The sequence below is a fragment of the Vicugna pacos genome, chromosome 32, assembly GCF_048564905.1.
Source record: "Vicugna pacos chromosome 32, VicPac4, whole genome shotgun sequence".
Taxonomy (NCBI): domain Eukaryota; kingdom Metazoa; phylum Chordata; class Mammalia; order Artiodactyla; family Camelidae; genus Vicugna; species Vicugna pacos.
In genome coordinates, this window is record NC_133018.1 from 14,679,784 (window position 1) to 14,700,032 (window position 20,249).

The following is a 20,249-nucleotide window of genomic DNA, read 5'->3' on the forward strand; positions in this document are numbered from 1 at the left end:
TGAAGGCCTAAAGTTTGAAAACCATTGATATGGAAAGCTTACATCTTGAGTGAGAGGTTAAAGGGGTAGGCTCTAGAGTTAATGCTTAGGGCAAAAATCTTATGTGGCCAAAATCACCTTAAATTGCCGTGGGTCTTTATAAGGGCAAAAGGCAAGAATTAACTTACCTTGTTTCTTTTTGCATTTGCTTGTGCCCTCACTTTCTCTAAGGCATTGAGGCCAAATTCTAATGTGATTGATTTTAAGAGCTACAGGATAAATTTTTCTCTTTTTCTCATAATTGAGTTCAAATAAGGCAAATGTGTATGTGTTGACAACACACTAGATACAATATATGTTTAACTATTTTAGGCATGTTATGTTTTTATGTATGTGTAAAATCTTACAGGATCCAAGAAATGGTCATAGGATGAGGCCTATGAACCACCCTGAAATTATATGTAACTTAAAAGTGTTATTTATTGTCTTCCAAAAGGTCTTTGTTTCAAGAAAAGCTAAGAAAACACATTGGTCTAGTGTGCTTATAATATTGTGTATTTAGCTTGCTACTATGTTACAACGAGCAGTATTCCCAGGCTGGAGGTCTACTGGAAGTCAAATCTTACGCCATCTTGAGTCTAGTTCTAACCAGTTTTTATCTTAATCCTGTTTTCCTCAACGGCTGTGTCCCCCTCCTCATTCTTTTAAGGGTTGTGCCCTGCCTCCTTCCTTCTTGTCTCGGGGAGACGCCAGGGATACTGTTTAAATGCACAGAACAGCCCCCACTGAAAGAACAGTCTAGCCCAAAATGTCAACAGGGCTTAGTTGAGAAACCCTGAGGCAGCTTAATTTTTCTGCCTGGGTCTTTAAAATAAATTCCACCTTATTTGAACTATTCTGCGTATGTTCTCAGTCTCTCGCTCTGATAAATAATATAGCTAACACTTACTGAGAGCTTACTACGTGCTAGTACCATGTTAAGCGTTTTCAGGAGATGATCACTTTTTTTTTTTTTTAATTGCTGTGGCTCCTCACCCGGGGAGGGAGGAGGGCCCTCCCCCACCCGGCCAGACGGGGCGCTCCCGCAGGGGCGGGGCCTGCCGCGTTGTCCAATCCGGAGCTCTGGCCAGGCCTGAGCCCGCCCCTCGCCGCTCGCTCGTCGCCCGCTGTTCTCGAACGCGACGCCGAAGACCGAACACGACGCCAAAGACCGGGAGCTGGAAGTGGCCGCATTTATTCTTCAGAACCCACCTTAGAGGCAGGAACTGTGATTACCTTATTTTATAGATGGAGAAACTGAGGCATAGAGATAGTTAACTTGCACAAGCCAAGGGTCAAGGCCATGAATCCAGAAAGTTATGCTTCAGAGCTTAACCGCTTAACTACTTTGTACGGAGACCAAGCCTAAAAATACTATAAATAAAAAGGAGTCACAGGAACTCAAAGGGCTTGCGAGCTTTGGGAGGGGAGCATTAACTTGAGGAGCAAAAAACAACGAGCCTCAGGAGCGACGGAAGTTACCATTTTAGAGTCCAGTAACCAAAGTAAGTAACATTTTTTCAAGTGTTTACTGTGTTCAGTCCTTCGTGCTTTGCAAGTGTTAGCTTAGGAGACTGGCTTTCTTATCCTTATGTTAGATGAGGAAACCAAGATAGGAGTGAAGCAATGTCACAGAGCTAGTAAACGGCCTCTAAGATTTCATCTCATCTGGCTGGCTCAAAATCTGTGCGTTTTCCAATCATGCTAGGCTACCTCTCAGTGCAAGCAAGAAGCAGCATTTAGTGTCGAATGTTAAGTGAAGACAATTGTATTTGTAGGATGGGACTTAAAAGGAGGGACAGGGGAAAGGAGGGAAATAACTGAGAAAGATTTGAAGGTATGCAAATGCAGGTTCAAATCCAGGGGGTCCCTTAATGCTGCTGCGTCTGGGATGTGAGTGACGGATGCCTTGGATGCTTGACCTTAACCTGAAATGGCAAAGTGGGGGTAAGAGGGAGTCTTGGAGTCCTCAGTGAAAGCTTGAGGCTTATTCTGTTGGTCCAGGAGAGCCAAAAGGTTTTGGGCAGAGGAATGGAATTATGTTTTTGCACGCTAGAAGGAGTCCCCTGCGGCCGTTCACAGCTTACGTCGAGACAGTGAGGAAGCAGATTCGGGGAGAACTGCCAGGTCACACTGACCCCAGCCAGAGAGAAGGGCATAGTGAAGCTCTGATAAGTGTTTCAGAGGTAGAGATGTTTGGCTCAGCTGATGGCTGGAAATAGGGACAAGAAATCAAGATAAGATCCTGGAGGGGGATTGGGTGTTTGGTAAATCTGGGGAGTGAATACAGCAAATGGAACATATAAAAAATGTATTTTTAAAAGCAATACAACATGACTTTTGAACACGTAGATGGAATAAAATTCTTCAATACCAATCCCCCAGAAGGAACCCACTTTTATCCATGGTATAAAAATATATCTTTATACAAACATGTGTTTGTGTGTCTGTGTATTAATCTTGGATTATATTATTCTGCAACTTTTTCCCCACAGTATATTATGTGTATCTTTCCAAACCAATTCATGTGTATTTTCAGCTTTATTATTAATGGCTACATAGTATTCCACTGTATAGGTATACATATTAAGATTCATTTAGCTAACTGAATATTGATAGAAATTTGAGTTTTTCCTTTTTTTTTTTTGGTTATTGATGTTATTATCAATAGAGCAATGGATGACTTTGTGTATCTTTGGATTTTTTGTGCCAGTGAATTTATAGGATAAATTTTGTAGACTATAATTGCTGGGCCAAAGGTTAAGCACATTAAAAAATTGGATAAATTTTTCTAAATTGCCAGATAGTCTGGTTTTTAGAAGTGATTAATGAGTTCTGGTTTGGTCAAGTTAAGGTCAAGGTGCTAAAGGCCAAGGTAACTATGGATTCCTCTAAATCATTAGTAACACAGGTTAAAACTTGAAGAAAAGTGACAACTAGAGATTGCCTGAAGCAGAACTATGAGAATTCTAAGCCTTCGTAATGATTTAAGGTAATAAACTATGCTTCAGATCTAAATAAAGATATACTAGATACATTAATTATAAAAGGTTCTCAATGTACTATGAAAGTGTATATCAGTGACACATGAAAACAATTCCATCTTAAATTTACCATAAAACTAATAGATTAGCTATGATAAATATTAATTAAACATCCAAATAATAATCTTTTTTTTTGCCTCTTTAAATTTAGAAGTGTTTTTGGTGCATGGTTTGGATTTCTCAGATCTCTTAACAGCCTTTACCGAGTGTCAAAGTGCCCTTCAACTAAAGACCATCAGGAATAAATCTTGCAGTTGTACAAGTTGAGATTAATATTCATTGCAGTGAGAGGGGAACTGCACTGTGGGAGGTGTGGGGCATCTCAGTTAGAGGGTATCAGAAAGGACTTAGTATGGGATTTGGACTTAGTTTGGATGATTTGGGTAGTGTTTAAGGAGCTAGGGCTCTGCTCGGGACTGGATACTGGCAGGAAGTGGCAGAAATTCACTTGGTAAATTGTTAAAGATGCAGCAGCCCCTCATATAAGGGTAGGGGAATTTTGGTCATATTTGTGGTTTGGACAGTGTTCATGTTTGGTCTGTGTTCCATTGTCTTGCTCCATTGTGGTTTCACAGTGGCCTCGTCTGATACTGATGTTCTGTGCAATCATTTATTTTCATCAGGAGAACACCAAGCCCTAGCTGTGAGTGCCAGCAGATCAGCTCATAGGAACACGGAGGCAAAGCTTATAGTAAGTACCAGGCCAGCTCGCGGATGTTAGGGTGGCTTCTTCTCTCCTCTGAAGGAAGTATCCACTGTCTTTTCCTGAATAATCTCTACTGATCCATCAGATCTCAGCTCAAACCTCATTTCCTAAGGATAGTCTTTCCTTAGCCATCCCTCTCCCCCACCCCCCACCCACCCCCAACAAAATGAATAGATTGGATCTTCCTGTTATGCAGTCACTAACAACTTCAGCTTCTCCGTTGCAGCACTCGTCACAATTGTCATTGCTTAATTGTGCCGTGAGTTATCCAGTACCTTTCTCACCAGCTCACCTGTAAACCCCATGAGTGCAGGGACCATACCTGTCTCGTTCATCTCAGTAGATGCTCATAATCAGTATTTGACGAGTGAACACTGAATGAGGCAGTTAAGCTTCTTTTGTGTGTGGATTGTACCTCACTCCTGTCTGTATTCTAAGACCTGTAACAATGCTTGGCACATAGCAGGTAGTCAATAAATATTTGTGAATGCGTTGTGATGGTTAGTTTTGTGTGTCAGCGTGGCTGGGTCATGGGATGCCCAGGTTGCTGGTCAAATGTTATTTCTGATTTTGTCTGTGGGGGGTGCTTCTGGAGGAGATTAGCTTTTGAATGGATGAACTAAGTAAAGCAGATGGCCCTTCCCAGTTTGGATGGGCCTCACCCAACCTGTTGAGGGCTTGAACAGAATAAAAAGATAGAGGCAGGTTGAATTAACTCTGACTATTTGAGCTGGGCCATAGGTCTTCTCCTGTCCTTGGCGCTCCTAGTTCTCAGGCCTTTGGACCTGGACTAGAACCTGTGCCATCAGCTCTCTGGCTCTGGGGCCTTTGAACTACACCACTGGCCTTCCTGGGTCTCCAACTTGCAGATGGTAGACTTCTCTGCTTCCATAATCACATGAGCCAATAACTATAATAAATCTCATATCTATCTATCTATCTATGTATCTATCTATCTATGTATCTATCTATCTATCTATCTATCTATCTATCTATCTATCTATCTATCTATCTACTGTTGGTTCTGTTTGTCTGGAGAACCCTGACTGATACCTGAGTTAATGACCCAGTTTTTTCCTTTCATGTTATTCTGTCCAAAGAAATCATTCTAGGGGTTTCAGAGTTATCCCAAATAATTGAGTATGTTCAATACAAATGTAGTTGGTGGTTCAAGTATGTAGAGTGGTTAGCTGAAAACCATTCTGAAAAGCATTTGACCCGAATTTTCTCCTCTTTGCCTCACATATCCTTTTTTTTTTTCAATCTATAAGAAGCTTTGTACAGTCTCAGATTAAAAAAAAAAAGGCTCTCAAGAAACCAGTGATGGCTATCAGAGCTCTGCACACTTCATTGGAAAGCCATAAACACAATTACTAGGTCATTAAGGGCTATAAAACAGAGACTTTGAAACAACATGCACAGAGTTGCCTAGTTGGGCATGAACAGTGTCCTGGACGTGCCAGTGGCTCCCTGTTGGAAGCCACCTAGGGAAAGACAAAGGACTGGGAACTGAAGTGCCTTCATGGCAGGTGCAAGGATGTCTGATAAAGAAGCTCTGGGTTCCACTCACAATTCTGATGCCTCTTGGGCGGTACATTAACTGGACTCTCTGAGCCTCAGTTTCCCCACTTTGAAATAGGGTACTGAGGATTGATGGCATTAGTGCCTTAATTCTTTACCCCTTGTGTCAGTTTGCTAGGACTGCCTTAACGAAGTACCGCAAACTGGGTGGCTTAACAGGAATTTGTAGTCTTACAGCTCTGGAGGCTAGAAGTCCCAGATCAAGGTGTTGGCAGGGTCGTTTCCTTCTGAGGGCTGTAAGGAAGAATCAGTTCCAGGCCTCTCTCTCCTTGGCTAGTAGATGGCACACTGTCTTCCCTATGTGCTTGTCTGTGTCCCAGTTTCTCATTCGTATAGGGATGCTAGTCATAGTGGAGTAGGGCCTACCATAAAGACCTCATTTTAGCTTGATTACCTCTGTGAAGACCTTATCTTCAAATAATGTCACATTCTGAGATACTGGGAGTTATATGAATTATACTGGGAATTATATGAACATATGAATTTTAGGGAAACAAGTCAACTGATAACAACCTTCCTGTACTCACAGCCTGTTTAATTCTTCTCATAAAAGAGGTAGAGTGTATTTACCCATCCTTTATTTTTTTATATGAGATTAAAAAAATTTTTTTTGCAGGGAGGAGGTAATTCATTCATTCATTTATTTTTTTAGTGAAGGTGCTGGGGATTAAACCCAGAACCTTGCACTTGCTAGGCATGCACTCTACTACTGAGCTATACCCTCCCCCCAACCCATTGTTTAAATAATCTCTGTTGGCCTTGTGACTTGCTTTGGCCAAGGAAATGCTAGAGGCATTGCAGGCAGAAGTCTGCAAAAGTTTTCATACAATTGCAGTATGAAAATTTCCAGGCTAGCCTGCTAGAGGATGAGACGCCCATGTTGAGGAGCCAGCGTGTTCCAGGCATCCCAGCAGAGGCCATCCTAAATAAGCCAACATCCAGCCAAACCCCAGACATGTCAGTGAGTCCAGCCAAGATCCACAGAGCTGTGTAGATAACCTACAGTTACCCACGAGCACTTGAGTGAGGCAGCAAAATCAGGTGAGCCTCTCCCGAGTCAGTGGAACCCCACATAAATGTTTATTGCTAAATGCTCTGGGGTTTTTTTTGTACTTGCTTGTTACTCAGCATCACTGGGGAATATATGACTGATACAGGGTTAGAGATATCTACTCACTGAGTGGTGAGGACCTGTGAAAGAGTACATAAATGTTTAATGGTAGCCATGGCATTACAGTGCTTTACAAATGCTTGAGTACTATGTAGAAGTAAAGAGTCATCAATATATAACAACATTCTGCATAATAATAATGATAAGAGGATTGGAACTAACAAATTAGGCACTGGCTATGGTGCGTAAACAGGAGCCTATACTCATGCACATAAACCGTTTGTAATATTATATGACGTCTGTGCTGTGTGGATTCTTAGAGGTCCTATGAGAAAAATGAGGCTCAGAATCAAATCAACTCACTGCAGTCATATAGCTAGTAAGCAGAGTTTTCATCAGAATCTGAAATATTTATGATTTGTCTAACACGGGAAAACACAGTATTTTCATTATCTCCTCCTAAGGAAGCTGTTGACTTTAAAAAATGAACAGGGATGATCACTTCATCTCTGGAAATCTTCCGACTTGGTTTGAAGTTTGAAATGGAGGCAGAAAGGAAGATGAGACATCCATCCATTCATGCATCCATCCATCCAGCTGTCCACTCGTTCAACAGATAGTGATGGAGGGCCTGCTATGTGTCAGGCACTGGACGAGGCTCTCTGCTTCTGTCTGCTTTCCTTTCTCCTGTTGTCTCATTCTTTTTCTCATCCATGCTTCCTCCTTCTTTCTCCTCTGTGAATGTTGATAAGAATGGATAAAAAAACTTCATACTTGTTAGAGCAAGTCTGTATAAGATTGATGCCGATGGTTTTAGTTCATTTAGATTGTTAACTGCTGTGAGCACAACTTGACCCACCCCAGTTTGTTTTGTGTTTTTGAAAGACCATACGGTCTGCTGGTTGAGACCTGGCCAATAAGCATAAATACTCCATTGCAGCTTTCCAGATGCCAAGTCAGAAGCTGAAAATCTCATTCCCAAAGTTCACAGTTATTTCCAACCCTTGTCCAACCATTCATCTCTTCCTTTCACCACTCTATCATCCACCATGGGTCAGGCTCTGTATGACTGCCCTGAACCTAGGAGTGGACATCAGTTGTGCAATGGTGCACAATTAGATAGAGATTATTATAAGCCAGCCCTTTCTAAATACTTTACATATATTAATTCGCTTAGTCTTCACAACAACCCTGTGAGGTATGTACTAGTGTTGCCCCCTTTACAGATTAGGAAACTGAGGCACAAGGGAGTTTTTTTTTTTTTAACCCAGGGTCATATGGATGCGTGAATGGTAAGTGGTAGAGCTAGTGTTTGAACTCTGGCACCTGAATCCAGAGTCTTTCTTTGATACCCGCTCTCTAAAACCTCTCCTGACATTACCACCGAAGACCATACCCTCCTCTGGACCACTGTTGGGTCATTCTGTACTGTCACCACTCTTGAGGGTGCCAAGTGGTGACTTGATGCAGATGTGAAAGGAAGTGCTTTTTTCAGAGTAAAACCACTACACATCCTAGCCTAGAATTTGAATCCAGATTCTCCACTCATGGACTCACATGCCAATCCCACAACCTCTCCAGCCTTACTGTTCTCCTGAAACTGACCCTCACCAGAACATTATTGATTGCCCATCTTCAGACTAGAAGACAGCAGGGAGAGGAGGAGGAATGACACCCAAAGACATCTCATTCCAGCCCCAGTTTCCTCATCTGTGAAATGTGAATAAGTCAATTTAATAGTACAACATTAGGCTCTTACTTCTATTGCATACTTTGTGTGTGCAAGCTTTGTGCTAAATGCTTTGCCATCTGCATGCTCTCATTTAATCCTTAAAGCAACATTATGAATAAGGCAGATTCAGGGTAGTTCAATGATTTGTCCAAAGTCACACAACTAGTAAGTAGGATTCAGTGTCTGGATTCAGAATCAGACTGTGGAATGTCAAAGATTTAGCTCTAATACAATGCCAGTGGTCTCACAGGGGTGATACTGCCCCCTAGGACTCTTTCCAGAAATTTTTGGGGATGATTTTCATAGTTATGGTGATGGGGAGTTACAAAATCATGACATTGGCATGATTTGCTTTAGGGGACCAGGCAAGCTAGATACTCAGTGATGTGTGGGACAGATCTGTCTTGTGTTCTGCTTGACTTTCCAGTGTCCTGTCAGACCTTCTTGTAGGTGAAAAACTCATTTATTATCATCTGAGCTTATTTTACACATAGAGTATATTTTACATGGTGTTAGCATATTCTGTTTTTTTCTAGGAATGCAGCTTGCAGTGTGCATCAAGGAATGGTTGTGGTTTATTTTGCTAAGAACTTTATCCATAGTTGTATACAATTTCAGAAAAATCACATTACCAATGGCAAGGTATCTGAGGGGCCAAAATTACGCCACTGAATTAGCTTGCATTTTATCTGTTATGCGCATGGCATCTCTTTGTTTATGTGCTAACATCAGACTACCTCACTATGTCTTCTAGCATTTACATATGAAGTTGATTTCTGAAAATTATACACATAGGAAGATTACAATATCTCTGAATTTCATTTTGGGATAGTAAAGGGCACATTACAATAAATTTGTTATAAAAAAGTGGGTAGAATGAATTGTTGCTCCCAAGTCTTCGTTCTTTCCTATAAAGGAATAAGACATCAACACCTTTTGCCATGTGACTTTGTATTACTTCTCACTAGAGTAGGTGGAGAATATTTGTGTGCCTCACTGATTTTGGGGCTTAGCCGTGAGATTTGCTTTGGACAGAAATGGAACTATGCCAGGCCTCAAAAGGCATCATGTGTTTTCACTCATCTTCTTATTCTTCTGACATTTGCTTTGAGAAAAATGTGCCTCTACCGCTCTGTGGAGAATGGGAAGACCCTTGAAACAGACTGAACCCAACCTGAAGCCTGGAGCCAAGCTCACTGAGCTCAGCAGAACCACAGCCAACCACAGATTCATGAGTTAAAAAAATAAGGTTTTTTTCCCCCTTGTAAGTTATTGAGATTTTGAGATTGTTTGTTATGTACCAGAAACTAACTGATACAAAGAGATGTTGGGTCTGGTAAGATTGATAGAATTGATAAACATTGTGTTCTACTATTCTTCCCATACACAAAGGAGCTAGCTGAGGTCTTGGAACACACAGAGTGAATGCTTTCTAATAGGAGTTCTGTTAGCATTGATGAATGGCCAGATGATATTCTGATATCATGTTAAAGGGGATTATAGGTACTTGACCTTTAAATCCTTAGGTTTAGGGGCTCTGCAATTACTGTTGAACTCTCCAGTGGTGAGGGTAAGTGCTAGTACTCTGAGAGGGTGTAAATTCACCATATGAGCAGGTTGGAGATAATTGATGAGTTCTCTTCTTTAAAAGGTGATTTGGCACCATGGAAACGACAGGCATGTTCAGCTTTGTGACTGTGGATTATAATTACCAAGTTATTAACCAGAGCATTATGTGAAAGATTGATGATTCTTTCTCAATGTAATGTATCCTTTAAATGCTAAATAATAAGTTAAATGCAAGGAATAAATAAGTTCGATGGCTTATTTATGGGGTAATTATGGGAAATTTTCAGCCCATAAACTAGGACATCTGTGGAAACCCAACGCTATGGAGGAGAAAGCCCTGAATTAGAAATAAGGAGACCTGGATTCTCTGTCACCTGCCAGCTAGTGACCTTGAATAGGTTATATCTTTGCTCTGAGCCCCCGATTCTTTGTCTGGAGAATTGAATTGGGGAGGGAATGTGTGTGAAAACACGCATCTCATAGAGTGATTGTGAGGAGGCATTGTGAATGACATGATTATATAAGGTGCTGTGCCCAGTGCCTGACACATAATAAGTGATTACAAATGTTAACTATCACTATAGCATCATATTTGAAATAAGAGATTTGGCCCTTCTAGTAAAAAATTTCCTATTGTAGTTTTTTAGTCAATAAGGAATTGGTCCAATTTATAATAGATCATCAGTGAATTCTTATTAAAAAAACCCCTTTAATTGTCCTTCTCTGCTTAAAAAATTATCAGAAACTTGGGTAAATCCATACAAGAATAAAGGAGAAAATATATACCATCCATCTAACCCAACATCTAAATATAAGTACTGTTAACATTTTAATGTAGACTTTTAGTTTTTTTTTTCCACCCATGTATAGAATTTCTTTTTTAAATCTGAAATTGGAATCATGCTGTACATGCTGATTTGCCACCTGCTTTTGAGATGTTTCCAATGTCATTAAATATTCTCCTAAAACACACTTTTTAATGGCAGCAGAGTAGGGTGTTCTTGAGGAACACTGTCTAAGTGGAAGAGTTATTCATGGAAGCCTACTTAGCCCATTCACTTAAATTATACTTTCAGACTTTCTGAAATCTTCATTTCAAATTGGTCTTAAATGGGCTGGGGCTTGGCTTTAAGATTCCTCTCTACCCTTTCCTTCCTCCCCAGCTGCCCCCAGCTTCTCTGTCAAGTAGTTAATGATTGTACTAGGCACTTATTCGGTAGGGGAGCTCTCAGTTTAAAGTGTCTCCGTGGTGAGCCATTTTGTAAAAGAAAGAACGTCATTTAAATAATCACCCTCTAATTTCTCTGCTCAGCTGAGGTTTTTTTTTTTTTTTTTAATTGGGTTCTCTCTTAAAGTAAGGTCCATCTACAGGTAAATACTTCTCTACTAGCCTTCTTAAAATTACCCTACTTGATGCCAAGTAGCACTTTTTCTCTGAATAACTAGAAGAAATACTTCTTTCTGTCCCCTGTACCTCCCACAATCCTTTTGGATGGTTTATTGTCTCCTCCTGGTAGTGTTTGAGTTGGGTTTCAGTGATTTGTACATAACTATTTTAAAAGTTTATAGTGTTACGGAAACGACAGGCCAGTCAAGAAACAAGCACCACTCGGAGGGTTGGAGTACTCAGATGTATTACGCTGGCGGGCTCAGAGGGGCTTCTGCTCCGAAGCTCTGAGCACCTCCAAGACGTGCGCATGAGGTTTTATAGGGTAAAGTACAAGCTTGGGGTATTAGGCCAATAGGCATGGAACAGCTTTAGCAGCATTATCATCACAAAATTGGAGGCAGGGAAGCAGCAAACCAACATTCCAAAGCCAGATATGTATCTTTGAAAATCCAGCTGGCTAGGAAAAAAAACATGAACAGCAAACCAACACTAATTAACCTAGATTTACAAGTTAGTCTAGCAGAACTCAGATCAATCAGTATTCCAATACTTAGACTTGTGAGTTATCTTGTTAGCCCAGTCCAGCCTCTCCTTCACATTCCTAGACCTATGAGTTGTCTTGTTAGACCAGCCCGGCTTTTCCTTCCGAATAGTTAGGTACTTATTTTAATGTAGACTAGAAATATTATGACATATGATATGTAATAAATATGATATGTAACTTATCACATACATGATGTGTAATATGTATATATCTCTTGTAAATCATCCTTGAGATGTCATGTTATTGCTTAGGGTGAGGCAGAATTTATTTAAGCATGAAATTAACTTATGTTAAGATAACATGGCAGAAAGTCAGAGCTGGTCTGTGTGATAGCCATTTTGACAACTGTCATTTGGTAGCTGACATAAGGTAAATCCTGTCCTGGTGCAAGCCACCATCATCAGCCTGGACTTCTTAAAGCCCTCTCCTAACAGATCTCTCTGCTTTCACTCTTGCCCTCCTCCAACCTGTTCTTTCTGTACTATAAACAAGGTGATTTTTTCAAAACAGACTGAAGAACTCTCCTCACTAATGTCTGTCAAAGGCTCCCCATTGTTCTTAAAAATCAAAATTCCTAACATCTGATTCTCACAACAAGGCTATGAGATAAGTGTTAATATCCTTTTACAGAAGAGGAAACTGAAGCAAGAGTAAATGCTTGGCTCAGGATCACAGAGTTAGAGGAAGGATTCAAACGCAGGTCTTCAGATTCTGGGTTTCTGTTTAAGCCATTTAATACATGTGACTGCATGGTGCCCTTTCTTCAGACAGTAAGAAGAAGCCAGGTATGTTAGTTGGTGGTTTTGGTTGGAAGTCAGAGAAAAAACACAACTGAAACTGGCTTAAGCAAAGAAGGGACTTCACTGGCTCAAGTAACTAAAAAGTCCAGGCGTTGGTCAGGGTACACCTGGATCCAGGAGCCTAAGTGATTTCAGGGTGCATTGTTTCTCCCTCTCCATCTCCGTGCTCTGCGTTCTTTGAATTGATCCCATTCATGGGCAGGTTTTCCCTTTGTGGTCTTAGCATGACTGCCAGCAGTTCCTAGGAATATGTACTTCCTTTCATGTTTACTCACAACAGGAAAAGTATGACACTCTTCACCCCAGCATTCCCAGCAAAATTCTTGTTGCATCTCATGGGCTCTCATCAGCTCACATGGTGGTCCCTGAACCAGTCATTTTGACCAGAGGGATTTAACATTTAGTATACTGGTTGGACTGAACCTGGGCCATATGTTCTGACCCTGGGCTAGGGATGGAGCCCCACCTGTAACACACTGGATGAGAACAGAACGGTGGTAATCTCCAAAGACAATTCAGGATCCTTTGCTAGGAGAAGAGTGGATGGATGCAGGTTTGCAAAAACTACCGATGTCCAACCTAGGGATGTGACCCTGAGTATTAGTGTGGAAAATTCAGACTTGTGTAGAAAAGAGGAGAACCAGGTAGGAAAGGAGAGAGAAGTGAGGGGGTTTGATACATTTGGAAGATGGCCATAAGGGGTGATGGTGAGTGGTCATGTGGTTCTGGTTCTGAGCAGAAGCAAAGCTTAGGCCCCCAGTTGGTCTCTGTTCCCTTAAGACTCCTGCAGTGATCAGAACTCATGTGCTCAGGTTAAGTACAAACCTCTATTCAGATTTAGGGGAGTGAGAGGAAGCTGGTGTTCCTTTTCATTTCTAGAGATCCTTTTTTAGTTTTTTAAAATGAACATTTATTGCTCTTTTCTAATTACAAAAGTAAAACATATTTATACAAAGGGAAATACAGAAAACACTTGTACACAATAATTATGAAGTGACTGAAGGAATAAAAATAAAAATTACCCATAATTTTGTAACTCAGAGGTAACCTCTAACATTTTTTCCGACCTGTTTTGATGCATGCAGATATATTGATTGTATATAATGCATGTGCAAACACACAAATATTTTAAACAAAATTTTGGATTTCATATACAATACTTTTTAGAGTTAGGTTTTTTTCTCACTTTAAAAATGTATCATAGACAGTTTCTATTCACTTAAATGGTTTTGGAAAACATGAGTTTTAATGCATTTAATGCATTTTAATGCATAATAGCATTCCAATATATATATGTTGCATAATTAATTTAACCAGTGCCTTATTATTGGACCTTGGTAGTTTAAAAATTTCCCATATTATATAATAATGAGACAAACACGTATGCACAAACAACTCTATTAATTTGTCTCAAGCACAGTTTTAACATTTATAATACGTATCACTAATTTGCTTGAGGGCTTTTGTTTAAAATGTATTTTTATTATAAAGTCCTAATGCTCTTTAAAATACTCTTAAGTTAGAAAAGGTTATTAAGGTAAATAGTGAAAAACCCTAGCCACTTTTCTTTCCACTGCCTAAACATGCTTGCTGCTAGTAATCTTAACAGATTCTCGAAGACTTTTTTCTGTGTGCACCCACATCAAGCACACACTCAGGTTTTTAGTTTCTTTTCCAACCTTCATAATTCACTTTCTGCCTCTATGGAGTTGCCTATTCTGGACATTTCATATAAATAGCATCAAACACATGTGGTCTTTTGTCTGACTTCTCTGTCCCTTGGCATAACAGTTTCAAGTTCATCTACGTCGGAGCCTGTATCTGTACTGCATTCATTTTTATGGCTGAATCATATTCCACTGCATGCATATACCCCGTTTGTTCGTTCATTCATTCATTCGTTCATTCATTACGGGACACTTGGGCTGTTCCTACATTTTGGCTATTATATGTAATGCTGCTATGAACATTCATGTACTAGTTTTGTTTTCAGTTCTTGTGGGTATGTATATATATATTTCTGCAGTCCTTTTTTATTCCTGAGGTAGACCCTATGAGGGCCAGAGTTTATATTTTAAAGTTACTTGGAAGAATTCTTTTCTGTGTGTTTATAATACTAAGTGAATGCATATTGAGATTCATTTATTTTAATTTACTTTGAATTTGTTGGAATTACTTTTAAAATTTAATTTTGTTTGAAGGTCAGTTTAGAAGTTCTTGGCCCACATTTTCTTTCCTTGAGGATCCTAAATATGGCTTCTTCATTTTTTCTAGCATAAGATGCTGATGTTATGAGACTGACGCGCTGCCTACTGCGCTAAGAAGGCACTTAGATGCTGATGTTAAAAATGCCTAATGCAACCTGATTTTATTCACCTTATAGTGACTTGATCTTTTTGGCCTGGTGCCCAAAGTATAATCAGTTTTTTGTTGTTGTTGTTATTCCTATAATGTTTCTTGGATATATTTCACTGTTGGTTATTTTGTCTTGATTTTCTTGAATTATGGTTCTTAGGGTTTTTTTTTTTTCTGTTTCATTGCTTTGGATTTCTTTTTAAGGGACTTGTATTATATGAATATTCCATAGCAATTACTTTCTTAATTCCTTTTGGCTCCTTTTCCAGTATCAGCTTGTAATTTTCTTGTTTTTCCTTCTCTTTCTGGGGGGACTTATGTTTCTGGCATGTTTTCCTTGTCTGTAAATTTTCTATTTTTTTTCATTTTGAATGGTATTTGACAGGGTTACTTTGTTGTTTCTTGCTTAAGTGAAATGAATTTTCCTATTTTTAAGTGGAAAAGTCAGGCTAGGAGAGCGTCTCAAGCTTCCGGTTTCTAGAGCACCATCTTCAGTTGTTCTCACTACGTGATCGAATACATGGCTTCGCACTTCCAGCTGGTCCTTTCTCTGCTGTCCCTCTTCTGCATTATGTCTGCATTCTTCTTCCTTTGTCACTGCTGTCCCTGCCCTGTTTGGATCCTGCTCTCAGCAGTTTCTCCTCAGTTCTGTCTGGCCTTTGCCCTGGAAGAGAGCTTTCTCTGCTAGATCTGAGACCAGCACTCAGACCTTCCTTGTCACATGCTGGTCCCTGTGTGCTTGCTTGTGAGCTGGAATCTGCAGATTCGAGTTCACTGCTGTTCTCAGGCGGGCTTGCTTTGCTTCTCTGTGAGCATCGGTAGGTGTTGGGGGGGGGTTCAGGAGGACCCTTTCCCTTCCCTCTGTCTCATCTTACAAAGACGCTGATACCACGTGGGGCCAGTAGCTGCTGGGGGTTTGTCCCCACCCACTCATCTTTTGGGATTTGTGGGGACACTTGTTACCTCGTTCGTTGCAGGTCTTGTCTGTGAGTTTCCGGCTTGGCTCTTTCTTTCGGGTCAGCTTCCCTAGAGGAAGAGCTTGAGGTGAGGACTCTGGCATGCATGATTACCTGGGAAGGTGCTCTCAGAAGAAAAGCAGGGAGGGAAGCAGGAGAGGGAGAGCAGAGACAGGAGCTGAGTAAAGACGGAGCCAAAGCTGGCGAGAAGCGTCAACCTGATGAACAGCCAGCTTGTTCTGGGGTGTAGCTTGCACCACAGAGTAGTCCGCCCTTAAGTGAGGGGGTCTCCTTTCTACCCCTGTGTCAGTCAGCCATCGGGTGTGGGCTGCCTTCTGAGCGATGTCACCTCCTGGACCAGGGGATCCCGTTGGACTGAAAATAAGTCTCCAGAGAAGAGGGCAGTTGTGATCCCTCAGTGTGTGTGGTGGAGGGGGTGTATCGGCCCCGTATGCGGCTTGGGGGCACCAGCAGCATCCTTGACACTCTCCCAGCTATTCTCTTTGTTCCTATGGGGAGACTTGAGGGTAATTCTAAAACCACATCACTGTCTTTGTCACCTTCCTAGAGTCTAGATTATCCTTTATGTGTGGGCTTTCTTCTTCCAGCAAGCCCCTGATCCCTTCTTTACGCAGGCCCCTGACTGAGAGAAACAGACTCCCACATAATAAATAAAGGGTTATATAAAGATTTCCTTGAGGCAAGACTGTAAGTCTTTATAGTTTTGAGTCCCCGGGGCTTTGCAAAGTGCACATGATGAGTATAATGAGTTCGTTGGGTGGTTTTGACTTGACAGGGTATAAAGAGGAAGGAAGTCCACTGCCTCTGGAACTGTCCTTTCCTGGTCTTGGAAGAAGTTCCTCCCAGGTCCGTAGCTTTGGGGAGCCATGCAGTTACAAGGGCAGGCTCCTTTTAGTAACTACAAAGGCCCATCTCTTATCTGATTTAAACCTTTCCTCCTTCTCCCTTTGAAGGAGCTAGCTTACCCTCTGTTGCAGGCTGCAGTTTTGGTCCCTGTGAGGTTGGAGGAGAGTGGGTGGGTGGGAAGGAGAAATTGGGGTGAGGGTGTGGCAGCCTTGAGGAAGCTCTCCTGCAGCTGGTATAGTTGCAGTTGGAGATCGCTATCTTCTGGGCAGAGTGGGTGTCAAAGCTGACTCATTTATGGGTTCCCAGGAGTGCCTCCCACTGGGGTCTCTGACTGCAGAGCTCTCTCTGCTGCTAACCTCCTAGACTCACGTGGGTCCCTTCATGTCTCTGAGCGGTTCTCCTGGGCAGGATACCTTTTAAAATGATGCCAGACAGCTCCCTTCTATGGGAACCATATTAGTGTCCAGGAAACTCATTCGTTTGACCCTCCCTGCCTGTGGAGGGACAGCTTGCTCTCAGTGAAGTCCTCTCTTCACTCTGCTCCCTGGCATGGAGAGCTCCAGACATGGCCTCTTGTCTTGCTGGACTTCTGTTGAGGGTCCAACACCATGCCGCGAGTTCACCAGACTCCAGGAGGCTTACATCAAGCTCTATGAGGCCTCCTCCACTTGTCTTGAGATGAGAGCACATACTTCCTGTCCCCTGTGGTGGGGTGTTGGGGAGCAGAGCCCGTCAACAAATGTCCGTCACAAAATCCTCACTCCAGCTCCTTCAAACCTCAACCTCATGTTTGTAGTCCAGAGATGTGAGATGGTCTAATGCCTGCCAATCCAGTGTGATCATCCCTGTGTGGGTGATGCAGAACCTTAATTTAGGATGTGGGGGTGTTGGTCCAACTCCGGGAAATAAAGTCATTTTAATATCGTGTTCTATAGCCATTCAATAAGTGTTTGGTTGCTTACTTGTACAGGATTATAGTTTTGTTTTCAGCTGAGAGAAACTAATCTTATTTCTTTGCTGGGCAAATGTAGGAGCTGTCTGCCTTTGTTTTGGGATTAGTACATTAGAAAAACTCTTGGGATTCAACCAACGTTGTCCCCCCAGTTGCCTGTTTTCCAGGGAGGGGAAACAATGGATCAACCTGCATCGGGGTCCTGGGGCTTCCTGGGAGGACAGAATCAATACCCCAATCTCTAATCCCCCAGATTAGCAATTAGGGAGGGACTTGAGGGGATCGTGACCAAAACCCAGTGGCACAGAGAAGAGCTGTGGGAATCATGAAATAAAATCAAGTTGAAGAAAAGGAGAGTGGAGGCTAAAAATGGTTAAAATGATACATTTTATGTTATATATATTTTACCACAAAAAATTTTATTTTTCTTCTTGATCTACCCACCCTGTTACTCCTGGAAGACACTGGTCCGAGGTTAGGTGAGTAATGGAACAGGGAACCCAAGGGTGGCATTCTCAGCCAGATTGGCATGAGGGAGTGGCACTCTCTTCCTTATAAGTGGGGTAAAGGCCTGGTCCAGAAGCTGGCCCAACAGCTGGCCACTATGGAGTGCCCCAGTGTTGCCAGGCACACTATGACATTCCATTTTCTCCCTGGGATATCAAGGAACAGAGTCAGCCAGCACCCACCCATTGAGATGTGGATGCTGGACAGCTCAGTGTCCAGGGTGTTATGGCTGAATTGTGTCTCCCCCACCAAGTCCAGATGTTGAAGTTCTAACCCCAGTATCTCAGAATGCGACTGTGTTTGGAGATGACAGTACCTTTCAGGAGGGAACTGAGGTTAAATGAGGTCGCTAAGGTGGGCCCTAATCCAGTATGACTCGTGTCTCTCCATTTTTAAGAAGAGATTAGGACATAGACAGGTACAGAGGGAAGACCTTGAATGTGGACTTCCAGCCTCCAGAACTGGGAGAAAAATTTCTATTGGTTAAGCTCTATTGCGGCCACCCTAGCAAACTGACACGCTGGGTAACGTGAATAATTTACAGGCTAGAGGAAGCTCCCATAGGGACGTAGTGATTCCAGTTATTCCAGCCTGTGGAATTCTTGAATACTATTTAAAACGCGATCATCAAATCACCAGCGAATGCTTGTCACAAAAGAATGTATTGCTCGTGGGGGAATTTCAAGGAAAGATTGGGAAGATAACTGTTTTGAGGTGGAGCTTTCCTTTGTGTCTTAGTATATTTCAGGTACTCTAGCCCTGAATTTGGCAGCGAGTGTGTGTGTGTGTGTGTGTGTGTGTGTGTGTTTTCTAGACACAGGGAACGGTGGGGAGGAGGGGCTGAAGAAAAAGAAAGAACAGATTGGACTCCTGTCTGTCCACGCGTTGCCTTTAATAAGAGAGAATGATCCAGCTGGGAGTTTTTAATGGCTGGATGTCTGTTCAGACTCGACTGGACAGGACTCATCTTTCAAAGCTATTCAGAGTTGGCTTTAACACTCTCCCTGTATTGGCGGCCGCAGCAGCAGAAGCTTCTGCAGGTCAGACCAACTCTGTTTCCCTGACAATGAGATCATCCTATCTGGACCCAGGTATTGCTTAACCAAGTTAGGTACAGAATAATTTAAAGCCTCAGTGCTCTGGATTTGGAAATCAGCTGAAGGAATGACAGCTTAAGGGCTGATTTATGCCATATTTGTCTTGGAGGGGTAAAGGGAAGAATAATTGAGCACACAAGCCTTGGACAAAATTGGTGCAAAGGTATATTGGAGAGGATTGTTATAGTCCCTGAATATGATGATGTTACAGACTTTGCCTTCATCGTCTGGACGATATTTTGATATCCATTCTGGTTACTTTTGGTTAAAAAAAATGCTATATATAAAATGCTTCATGGAGGAGCATGAGGGCTTTCTGAAGATCTGTTTATCCACCTGTCTGTAATCAACCCACCCATTTATCCATCCATTCACCCATCAATTCACCCACCCATCCATTCACCCACCCATCCATTCACCCACATATCCACTTATCTGCCCATCCACTCCTCTGCCCATCCCTCCACCCATCCATCCATCTGTTCACTTGCCTGCTCACCCACTTTCTTAATATCTCTTCAATCTAGTTCCCTCTCTCCATCCCAGTTTTCTTCCCTGAGTGTCTGAAACAGCCTCCCCACTGGTCTCCTTGCCTCCAGCCTTTCTCATCTGGTATCTTTTGTCCACATTGCAGCTCAAATGATCTTTCTACACTTCAGTTTCCTCATTTGTAAAAGCAAGGAAATACTACTTCTCTGGCTTACTGTAGATGGGATTATTATCTATTCACCCAACAGTGATTTATTGAGCTCCTCTTCGTGTGTCATTCTCCACTGTAGGCACTGGAGACATAGCAGCAAACAAGACAAGCAGGCCTTGCCCCCGTGAAGATTTTATTCTAGTGGCGAGACAGGCAGTCATGGCATAGTCCAACAAGTACACAATGCAACGTCAGTAGTGACAGATATTTAGAAGAAAAATAGTGATGTATGCAAAGTGCTTAGCTCCATGTCCAGCACATGTAGGTGTTTCATTAATGGTAGTTGTCTTCTTAACAGTGATTAGCATTACCATGTTACC

The 20,249-nt window shown here is 41.8% G+C and overlaps 1 long non-coding RNA gene across 1 annotated transcript in view; it reads left to right on the top strand.

The window, feature by feature from the left end:
* Positions 1 to 1,185: 1,185 nt before the first annotated feature.
* The window catches only part of LOC140690915 (uncharacterized), a 123,093-nt gene continuing 104,029 nt past the window's right edge, over positions 1,186 to 20,249 (top strand). Inside the window, exons 1-2 of the long non-coding RNA XR_012066269.1 lie at positions 1,186 to 1,523; positions 3,686 to 3,753. This is a non-coding gene — a long non-coding RNA (uncharacterized lncRNA). The remainder of the gene's footprint in view (positions 1,524 to 3,685; positions 3,754 to 20,249) is intronic.